General features: G+C 36.5%; 1 protein-coding gene across 9 annotated transcripts in view; it reads left to right on the forward strand.

Moving 5' to 3' along the window:
- The window catches only part of LOC307184113 (uncharacterized protein), an 838,058-nt gene that overhangs the window by 571,654 nt on the left and 254,279 nt on the right, over positions 1 to 12,125 (forward strand). Inside the window, exon 2 of one of the 9 annotated variants that reach the window (XM_079917376.1) lies at positions 10,640 to 10,697. The exons of the other annotated variants lie outside the window; for them this stretch is intronic. The gene's annotated coding sequence lies outside the window, so the exon portion shown is untranslated. The remainder of the gene's footprint in view (positions 1 to 10,639; positions 10,698 to 12,125) is intronic. 9 annotated transcript variants of the gene reach the window in all.

Consider the following 12,125-nt stretch of genomic DNA (forward strand, 5'->3'; position numbering starts at 1 on the left):
GGATGACTGGATATTAGAGAGCACTCATACTAAGTACCAGAGAGACTTGCTCACATTACAGATATTTATGTATTTACTGGTCTTCTTTTGTTAGACTGTGAGTTCCTTGAGAGAAAAACCATTATCTTCTTCATTTCTGCACCCCAGAACTTTAGCCAGCACCATGTGTTGAGTATGACATCGATAAGTTATTGTTAGCCTAAACTGAATTAAATCACAAGGGATATAAGGTAGTACTTACCTTTGAGAAGGAGAAACAAATTCTGTTCTCCAGCTTCCATATTGTGTTACATTCACACAGTCATATAAAGGACACTATAAGTTTAAAGGGAGTCAGTAAGAACTATGAAGCCAGACTTCCCAGCTTCAAATCCTGGCCCTCTGACTTATTAGCTGTATGTCTTTGGGAAAATTATTCAACGTACCTGTGCACCAGTTTTCTCAAAAGGTTGCTATAAGCATTAAATAGATTTATCAATGTAAAATACTAGAACAGTGCCTAAATGGTAAATACTCAGCATCTTATATATGATTATTCATTTGTTACATGAATAAGATTCCAACATTTTCCAATTGTTCTTAGACAAAAATCCAAAGTCCTTTCTGCATTCTACCAGGATCCATCTGACCTGGCCTTTGCCAACCTCACCCACCTCATTGTCTATTTCCCTCTTTATTAATGATACTTCAAACATTTCAACCTTCTTACGGTTTTGATTTGTTTTGTTGTTTGTTTGGTGATGGCAAGTTAGATTCTGCTTTCAGGCTTTTGAACATATTGTTGTCCTAGATTACTACAGCCACCCCCGGCCCCAGCAAACTACAGGCTGGCCCCTCTCATCTTTTAGGTCTCCGATCAAATGCCATATCATCAGAGAGTTTTCCCTGACTACCTCATCTAAAGTGGCCAACTACTCAGTAATCCTCTAACACACCTCCTTGTTTTATTGTCTTCATAGCACTTACCATGACTTGTAAAGATTAAATTGTGAGATCAAGAACTTTTTCTGTCTTTCCAATACATGAATTTGCTTAATAAATATAGGTATAAGTGATTGGTTTATGCATTTATTTACCAATCATTTATGGAACATTACCATGCATTCTTTTAGATGCTAAGGATAAGACATGGGTGATTTTTATAAACTGTAGTTGTAAGGCTAGATCAGACAGAGCTCAAGTAAATTGTGGATGTTCTGGTCCTACCATACACTCACACAATAAATTCTCCCTTTCATAGGCAGAGGGACTAACAACTAATGCTCAATCCTTCCATTTCGAGTGTTATGCACACTTCTAAAGAGTAGCAGAAGCTGCCACATGAAATATGATAATGCTTCTGTTACTTTTTAAGAATTCAGATTCTGCAGATATTTATAGTGCTGGAGAGGATGATAGGACGGCTGTGGGTAAGCAATCATGTAAGTATATCATATAACACCTAAGGAGAGAAAGCTTCAGTGAAATCACCCAAAATTTACTACATGTCTTGCATGAAAAGCTTATACTAAAAAAGTATATACTTGACAAGTTTATACTAAATTTATTCTAAACACTTTATAAAGTAAAAAAATATATAAAGTAAATATAATTCAGTAGCCCCTTATTTTAAAAATACTAATTACATAAACATGTCAGGAATAGAATGTGTCTAATAAAATAGTCTAAATTACCCGAATTAAATGCAGAAGCATTTTAATATCTATCCATTGGATCTACTTCTGTATCACATATTAAAGTGATAAAACTTGTGATAATTAAAAAGTAATAAATAGTGTTTCAAGACTGTTGAAAAGATAATGACAGTATAGTACAGGAGAAAGCGCCGTGCATTAAAAATTAGGTGACTTATTTAACCTGAGATCGGTCACTACAGCTTGTTTATAAAATGTCTAGGTGGTCTTCAAGGTCACTTCATAACTACCAATCTATAAGAGTGGTATTTATCATTTACTGAACCCTTGTTATACTACTACTGACATTTAATTCCTAATGTAGGAACTTTCATAGGTGCCAGATATTTTCATAGGTGCTTTACATATTTCATTTATTCCCAACACAAAACCCTGTGAGGTAGGTGCTATTATTATCTCCATTTTGCAGATGAGGAAATTGAGGCACAGAGAGTTTAAGCAGTTTGTTCAAGGTTACATGACTAGCACTAGAAAAAACTCAGTCTGATGCCAATGCCTCTACTCTTGACCACTATGTTTCACTTCCTTGCTAAGCATGTCACCCACCTTATTTCATTTAATATAAAATATTGTAGTGGTTTCCTACTGGGCATATACCCAGAGAAAACCATAATTCAAAAAGACACATGCACCCCACTGTTCATTGCAGCACTATTTACAATAGCCAGGTCATGGAAGCAACCTAAATACCCATCAACAGATGAATGGATAAAGAAGATGTGGTACATATATACAATGGAATATTACTCAGCCATAAAAAGGAACGAAATTGGGTCATTTGTAGAGACGTGGATGGATCTAGAAACTGTCATACAGAGTGAAGTCAGAAAGAGAAAAATATCGTATATTAACACATATATGTGGAACCTAGAAAAATGGTACAGATGAACCGGTTTGCAGGGTAGAAATAGAGACACAGATGTAGAGAACAAACGTATGGACACCAAGGGCGGAAAGTGGTGGGGGGGTGGTGGTGGTGGTGGGAGGAACTAGGAGATTGGGATTGACATACATTAATATGTATAAAATGGATAACTAATAAGAACCTGCTGTATAAAAAATAAAATAAAATTCAAAAAACCAATATTGTAGTGGTTTCAACTGCAAGTTCTAGAGTAGCCAACCAACCTGATTTAAACATTAAGCATATGTATTATTCATATAAAAGAAGTTTTCCAGGGTGGTGATATCATCAAAGGTTCAGGCTGTCCATCTTTTCGTTCTGCTGTACTCTGTGGGTCAGTGTTCCCTCCCTCATGGTCATATGACTAAGGCAATTGCAGACAGCACACCTGAGAATGACCACACCAAGCAAAGAAGACCAGTATTTTTGTCCATGAATATATTTGGGGCCAGGTGAGGGAGGGGAGAAGAACCTTTCCCAGAAGATATTATGGCATTTCCTTCAGTTCAAGACACCAGAACTGGGTCATATGACCCTAATCGGGCTAAAGGAGAGCTGAGAAAGTAAGGATCTGATACTGGGAGCCTCTAGAGTGAGAGACAGACTCCGATAGAAAATGAGTGTGTATGTAAAAGAGAGGGAGCATGCGTGCATGTGCAGCGTAGAGGAAGGCAAGCTGGAGACAATAGGATGGCTGTGGGTAAGCAATCAGCAGTGTCTACCATAAGCAAGTGTTAGTATCCTTACTTTACAGATGAGAAAACAGACTCCAAGAAGTTAAAAACTTGTACAAAGTTATGTAACTAGTAAGGGACAATGTTGGATTTAAATCCAGACTATGGTGTTACAGTGAGAATTCTAACCACCATGCTGTACTAACTCCACATTAGCCCATAATGTGTGAGTGCATTTATCCATCTAATGCCCTGGTGACTCCTGCTTTGGTTTGTAACTTGGTGTCTTCATGTTATATTTAGCTTCCTCTTCTCACAAAAGTCATTTTACCTTTGACTGTTGCGTGAATCTCAGGCTACATTTTGTCAATATTCAACATTATGGCTCTTAATATTTTTCAGTTTCTAAAATTGTATCCTTCAGTAACTTAGACAAAAGATAAAAGAAACTCTATGTATTAAAGGCTCAACTGAGCATCGTCTGTATAACTAAAACTGACACATCCTTTTAATTTTAAAAAGAAAACTGCATGGGCTTCCCTGGTGACACAGTGGTTGAGAGTCCGCCTGCTGATGCAGGGGACACGGGTTCGTGCCCTGGTCCGGGAAGATCCCAAATGCCGCAGGGCAGCTAGGCCCGTGAGCCATGGCTGCTGAGCCTGCGCGTCCGGAGCCTGTGCTCCACAACGGGAGAGGCCACAACAGTGAGAGGCCTGCGTACCGCAAAAAAAAAAAAAAAAAAAAAAAAAAACAACAACAAAAAAAAAACTGCATAACATGAAATAGCATAGATATTTAAAGTAAGTTTTTATATTTGTTTACTTTAAAATAAAACCACACAATAAAGTCATATCATAAGTTTATTATCCTTAGAATTGAAGTGCATCTCCTTCCAGACCTTTTTTCAAAAATATTGTTACATAATTGAAATTATAGTTTATATTAACATTTGATATCTTTATTTTTTACTTAACATTACAACAAAAATAATCTTATGCTTGCCATATGTGCTTCAAAAGTCATCATTTAAATATGCAATATTTCATCAATTAGAATCATCTTAATCACTCCCTAGTGTTAAACACTCGGTGTTTTCCATTGTATATTTTGAATTATTTTCTTAGACTAGATTACCAAAAGTGGAATGACTAAGTCCAAGAACATGAAGGGTTTTTTTTAACTTTTTATTTTTTGGCTCTCCATGGATTCTGCCAAGTTGCTTTCTAAAAGGATGGAGTCAATTTATGGCATGATCAGTAATGTATGGGAACACTAATTTCCATGCTTTCACCCTCATTGAGAAATATATTTCTAGGCTGATACATTAAACCAAGCCTACATTTTGTGTTGAGAGAGAGAAATGGATTGAGAGAAAGAACCATAGATTCTAAGCAGTCTGCTAGGGGCTTAAAATTTAGGGGAGACAAAATAAACACAAATAACTGTTGATAAAACACTATTGTGGATGGAGAGTGGACAGAGAAACTATGTAGTGAGAGAAATGTGTCCAACTATTGCAGAAGCTTGGGAAGGTGAATAGCACTTAAAATACCTCTTTAGAGAATGAGAAGAAAGCTGGGTGAAAAGGGCATGGAAATTACAGGTATGAGCAAGAGCACAGAGGGTTGAAATGGTGGGGCACATGCTGAGATATGCAGTTTGAGGTTTCAGGAGAATCAAGTGGAACTCAAAGAATGAGAGAGAGAATCCTGAGGAAGTAGAAAATATAAGAGCTTGGAGAGCATTATGTGATGTAATAAGAAGCTTAGGTCTAATCCTGTAGGTTATGGGAAACCACTGCATGGTATTAAGGAAAGGGTGGGGCAGTAGAAACATTTTTTAAATCAGTGGTTTTCAATGTGAAGCCTAGAACAGCAGCACCAGCATCACCTGGGAACACAGAAATGCAGATTCTCAGGTCCCACAGGAGACTTACCAGTGAAAATTACAAGAGTGGGGCTTGGCAATCTGCATCTTAATACTAAGCCCTTCAAGTGAGTCTGACGCCCAATAAAGTCTGGGAACCACTGCCTTAAATTGACATCTGGCAGCTGGGTAGGAGGTAGCTTTGATGGGGTATGGTTGAATGCAGGAAGACCAGACAGGAGGCAGCTGCAAAAGTCAAGTGGAGAAATGATGTGTCCTGAACTTTAGCAGTGCGATTGAAACCAATCAGATTGAATGAACTTATGTAGGAAAAGTATGCAAGTTGAGAACTTTTAGCTGAAAACAAAATCCTGGGATATACAAATCCTAAAGGGACAGGGTAAAGAAGAAAGAAAAGATATAATCAGGGAGGTAGGAGAAAAAAGAAGAGGATAAGTGTCATGGAAGCCAAGAGCACTAGTCCCTCAGTATAAAGACTGAAAATCATCTATTGGATTTTGCAATTAGGGCACCACTTTTAACCTTAGAGACAGCAATGTAGTATAGTATGGAAGACAGAATCAGACTAAAGAAAGAGAAAAAGGAAATGAGATTTACAAGAATGCAAGAAATTGTGGTACACGACTACATTGGAGAATGCTGTATATAAAAAATAGGTGCTAGGTCCTGAGGTAAGCAAACATTTTCTTAAAAAGCCAGATAATAATATTTTAGGCTTGTGAGCATATGGTCTCTATGGCAAAGATGCAACCGTACCATTGTAGGGCAAAAAGCAGTCCTAAGCATTATATAAATGAATGTTCATGGCTCTTCCTAATAAAACTTTATAAAAACAGGTGGTCTTCTGGTGAGTCACACATTGACAATCCCTGAGTTAGGCAATTGCTGTCAGAATTAAGAAAAGGTTTTTTCTTCTTTTACTTGTTTGCTTTTGTTGTTTTTAAGATGGGAAATTAATACACCTATTTATAGGCTGGAAGGAAAGAGTATGTAGAAATGAAGATACTGGAGGATATACGTATTATTTTATTTAACAATACTTACTGAACTCTTACTATGTTCCAAGCATTATTCTAGGCTTTGAGACTTCAGAAATAAACAAGAGAGACAAGGAAGTCTCTTTCAAGGAAGTCACAGTAGAGTCAACAAGTAACACATAAATAAGGGATACTAGATGATGATAATTGCCATGAAAAACAATAAAACAGGGTGATGTTATGGACAGTGCCAGCTGGTTTACAATAAAGTAAGTCCTCTCTGAAGCAGTTGCATTTAAGCCTTGACCTGAATGGCTAGAAAATGCAGTAGAAAGAGGTAGTAACTACCAGGACAAATCTCTAATAAGGCAGGAGAAGAGGGGCCAAATGGAAGAAATGGGATTGAATGGAGAACTACTCATCCTATCAGACAAAGAATAGGTGGAAAGGTTGGGTATATATCTCTTGTAGGTCACAGATGGAGGTAGCAAGAGGTTGAGGATTCATCATGAGATTTCATGATGAACTAAGAAGCAAGGTTTTCCAGCTATAGTGTTAGGAAGGAGTAAAACAGAGGACTGGGTTGAATAGTGAATAAGGGGAAAGGAAAAGGAAATTCATTGGAGTCAAAGAATTGGAAGGGGGCTGTGTAGGTCCCTCCGTATTGGCTATATCTGTAAGAAATGTTTGCCTGTAGGATGCTGCCAACACTTTCAAGAAGAGAGATCTGTGGCGTGTTCTGCAGAGCATGTGGTATACTTCAGACACACTTAGCCCTGATCAAAGAACTATATCCATGTTATACTTAAAGATTCAAAAATAAAGAGTACAGATTTTCCAGAGAGGTGAGCTCATTGAGGAGAGTATGTTTCAGGAAATGCATTCAAAGACTAGGAACTATGGAAGAAATTTATATGCCCTAGCTTGGTCAATTATAATTATTAAAAGCCAATAAGATCATAATCATGAAAAACCTATATAATATTCAAAATATACACAGAAAGCCGTCCTGCAGCAAGTGCCACAAAGCAGAGTGCATGATAACACTTGTCAGAAAAGGGGCATTCTGGAAAATCACAGAATCTAAGAAAGAGAAGAATCAGAACAGGTCCAGAATCTGGCAAATAGAATAAGGTAAAACATCAGGGCTTGGCCAACTGGAAGGAATGCAGGGTTTCATACTCTAAATTTTAGGGGCTATATGGGTAAAAAGAAAGAAATTCTAATCCCTGGAACCCAATTCCTCAGCTAACTGAACTTTGAGAATTGAGCCTCAGATAGAGTGTAATATTTTAGAAGTTCCAAGAAACTCAGAGATGAAGTTATACTTCCTCAAGTGCTAGCTTGCAGGGAATTGAAAATAAAATCCTAGAGACAAATTCTAAGGAACTGTTGAAATAAAATGCTGGGCATACCATTGGAATAAGCCAACAATCTGATCAGTTAAAAAAGAGAAGAATTCAAAATCTGGGCCAAAGAGAAATGAGACACAAAGAAAAAGATTTTGAGCGAAGGGTGGTAAAATATAAAATAGTTACATTCTGTGCCAGAGTAGAGCAAATGTGGATTTTTCTGGAATGTCTGAAGTCTAGATGTAACCAGGAAGACAGCCCTGACAGTGAATAATTGGATCGGGGAGGCATCCTGACCTCTCTGGCATGGTGGATTAACAGACATGCTGGCATCCCTGTCCAAGGAGTATTTCCACTTTTAGTCATAGGGAAGCCAGAATTTATTTTTAAACCCAGCTGGTATATTGGACAAGAGCTATCCCTATACTGTTTTCATGGTTCCTCCATGTTTCTAGGATTTGACCTATATCTATCCTGCTACAAAACATGGGAATGGGGCTAGAATCAGACAGTGAATGGTAATTGATCACAAAGATTACATATCAACACAGAATTACTGATTTTAAGTAAGAATTTCTATTACTCGTAGGATTTTCTAGTACTCCATAGAGATTTCCTGCCTATTCCATAATGTAGATAATGTATCAATTTTCATTTATGTATCAAAGAGACACAATAAAAAACCCTATGTAGTATTATAGTATTGATGCAATATATCAGTGTATCTCAAGATGTGTTCAATAGAATATTGGTACCATGAGATAATAATGGATGTAGTGAACAGAAAGGATTCTGTGATCAAAAACCATGGGAACCACTGTGTTCAACACAGTTAAACATTTCCTTTATTACAGGACTTCTCAGAGCTATTTTACTGTGACTTTCCAAAGGAGGTACATAGAATAGAGTACTTATTAATATTATTTGACCATGAAACACATTTTGAAAGTGCAGTTAGTGGGTTTAGTTTTCCATAGAACACACTTCATAAAATCTTTTGCATTTAATTGAAAAAAATGTTTAAAAAAAAGATGCAATGTCACCTTATTCTCTACAGAATCAATGTATTGCTCATTCAAGATAAAAAATCCTAGAGAAAATTTTGCACATCGGTACAGGGAGATACATACAAGATGCCCAACATAGCTTTGCTCATAACAGCCCTACCTAAAAGTCTATTCAACAGGAGAATAGACAAATATGTTTTGATATATTCACACAAAAGGAAAATTATACAGCTATGAAACTAAAAAATAACACCTCACACAGCAACACAGGTGAATCTTAGAAACACCATATTTAGTCAAAAAAGTCATGTTTCAGAAGACTACACACAGTATGAAACCATTTTTATAAGACTTGAATATAGGTAAAACTAAATATCCTAGTATAAGATACATAATTACATGATAAAACTATTTTTAGAAAGCAATGGGATGGCAAAAAAGTTTAGGGTTGGTAGGGGACATAAGGAGTTTGAATAGAGAAGAGCACACAGATAGATACAACAGTATTGATAAGTCCTAGTTCTTAATTGGGGAATTATTTTTGGGTGTTCATTTTATTTTTATGTTTCATAATACACATACATGTTAGGTTTTCTTTTGTGTGTATCAAATATTATATACTAAAAATGTAATTTAAAAAAATCATCACCTGGCACATAATAGATACTCAATAACTATTTGTGTAATTAACAAAATCATTAAGCCAAATGGGGCACCAAAGCAACAGAGCAGCCCATGGATATTTAGGTGGCTACTGATGACCAGTGTCCATAGAGATGTTAAGATCACAGAAGCCCAAGCACAGCCTGGAGGGTGGTAGGACCTAAAAATGACTGAGAGTAAATTTTCTTCCATCCCCAAGGGATGGAGGACTCAGAGACAGACTCAGGATTGTTTAAATGAAATTAAGAAAAGTGTGATATTTCATACACACCTGGATTCACAGGTCAATATTCATACTTGGTACATGTTTGCTTTTTAAAATAATCAACTACTGTAGAGCAAATCCAATACCCAGTGATATAAGGAATTGAAATCTGACAGTATAATCCCAAGATCCACGTGCTTTCTGGTGTCAATTTCTGTATCATCATGGTGTGTTACCATAATATAAATTACTGTTTGAGTCGTGGAGCCTCTTTTTTGTAACACTGAGATGTATTCAGCCACGAAATGCCACATGATGCCGAGACATTAGCTGCTTACTCAAAGGACCAGAAACCACAACAGAACTAAACACAAACTAAGGAAGCATTTATTGCTATTGCAAGCATCAAAACTTCCAAAAACATCTTTTTAAAAATTGAAACATAGTTGACATATAACATTATATTAGTTTCAGGTATACAACATAATGATTCAATATATGTATATATTATGAAATAATCACCACAATAAGTCTAGTTAACAAACATCGCCACACATATTTACAGTTTTTTTCTTATGGTGAGAACTTTTAAGATCTACTCTCTTAGCAGCTTTCAACATGGATGAAACTTTAGCGTATTATGCTAAGTGAAATAAGAGAAAGAAAAATAACATATGATCTCACTTATATATGGAAATCTAAAAAATGTCTTTATTATTCATTAAGTAGGGACCCTCAGTATCCAGGCTTTCTAATGCAGTGGTTCTTAGAGTGTGGTTTCCTAGACCAGGAGCATCAGTGTCACCTGGGAAGTTGTCAGAAATGCAAATTCCTAGGCTTCACCTCAGACCTACTGAATCAAAAACTCTGAGGGTGGAGCCCAGTAATCTGTGTTTTATCAAACCCTCCAGTTAATTCTGACACTCATAAAGTCTGAGTCCTACTGCTCTAGAATAATTGAGAAAGCCTCACATAAAGAATGAAACTTTACTGGTTAAAAGATTATTTTAACCAAGGCATCTCTGTGGTTCATATATGTTTTTACCCTTTTTAAGCTTCTTAATTAAGAAAGAGTTCATCCAGAATGGCTTTTATCCCCAAAATGACTGTTAAAGTCTTTTCTATCCTTTACCTGTTTTACTAACCAAATACAACAGTGCAAAATATGAGCTTCTCAGGAACCACTGAGGAGAATTCTGCAGAGAAGGGTAAAGTAGAATTTTGAAACTAATTTAACAGTAAATTGAGTGCTTACATGATTTTCCCCAATTCTCAGAGCTCATCTGGGGGAAGAGGAAAAGATTTCATTGCTGTGTTTCCTGCAAGAGACTAATGTGAGTGTGGATTTTTTTAACTGTTAATGTTTAGAGTGGACAATTTGTAAGAGCACTGGGGTGATTTGGGAAAGAAGATGACATCCAGCACAACATGGTTCATCCTCCTCTCGAAAACACTAAAGATTATCCAAAACAAATGTGGACATTCAGAGGATTTCCATGTGTAAAAGAAATCTTCCTGTCGTTCAGGAGCTCTGGCTTTGCAGAATAATTTGTGTAGAAAATAAGGAATTCCATGAGGAAAGGATACAAATAATTTACAATAAAGGGAGAATAAGGATAAAAACTCTTGCCAAGAAAAGTTGGCTTCAAGGACTCTTAGAAAATGTGAAAAACTGTTTTAAATTTCAAGTTCTCAGAAATTCTAAAGAACTCAGAAGTTCTAAAGCAAAGATATGAGAAAGAAGCATGGGATCTGTAAGTGTCTATGAGGTAGAAAGAAGGATGTTCAGAATAGCAAGAAGAATCTAAACAAGTGATTTGACGATTAATTACGTATTACCTAAGACATCTTAAGTAAATTTAGTGTTTTTGAATACACTGTTGTTTAATATCAATGTGCGCTTATGCTTTGTTTTCCCACCAAACTAACAGGCAAAGAAAACAGTGTCCTAGAAATTGTCTTTACTTTCTATCACAAGGCATCCAGAGAAAGGCTGTAGTCAAGTGAATCTTTGCAAACCAAATTATATTGCTTCAAAGCTAAAATGCTATAATGGAGGGATAAATTCCTGTACAATAGCAATAACAGGTACATCATAAGTTTGTCCAATAATGGGACTTACGTTCAAAGATACACATATCAACCTCACTGATTATCATAGCTGCTACCTTCTACAACTTTAGGACATCATTCTTATTGCAGTCTATCTGAATAAAACTCTCTGAAGTTAAACATCACTATGGTCCTGGATTATTTAGAATGTCACAAAATTATAGGGCATTAGAACTAGAAGCTTAAAATCCATCTTATTTAATGCATCCATTCTGTTGATGAAGAAACTGAGATTGCTGAATCACACAGTTTGGAAAAGCTAGAATTGTAGAACAGGTTTTGTGATTCATGTCCGATAAAGACAAAATCTCTATCTCTCTCTTCCATCACAGCTTTTACTACTCTCCACCTTGCTCACTATGTTCTAGCCACATTATGATGGCTAGATTCCAAGGGCAAGTGTCCCTAGGGAACCAGCAGAAGCCCTATAGCCTTTTGTGACCTAGCTTCAGAAGTCATAAAGCACCACTTCTACCATAGTCAAAATCTAATCAGTATTCAAGAGAAGGGAAAACAGGACCAACCTCTTGATAGAAGGAATGTCATAGTAACATTGAAAGAGCATAAAAGGACAGGAGGTATTATTGTGACCATCTTTGGAAAATACAGTCTGCCACAGATTGAACACATATGTCTAATTTTGTTCCCCC

This window comes from Stenella coeruleoalba, assembly GCF_951394435.1.
Source record: "Stenella coeruleoalba genome assembly, chromosome: 3".
Classification (NCBI taxonomy): domain Eukaryota; kingdom Metazoa; phylum Chordata; class Mammalia; order Artiodactyla; family Delphinidae; genus Stenella; species Stenella coeruleoalba.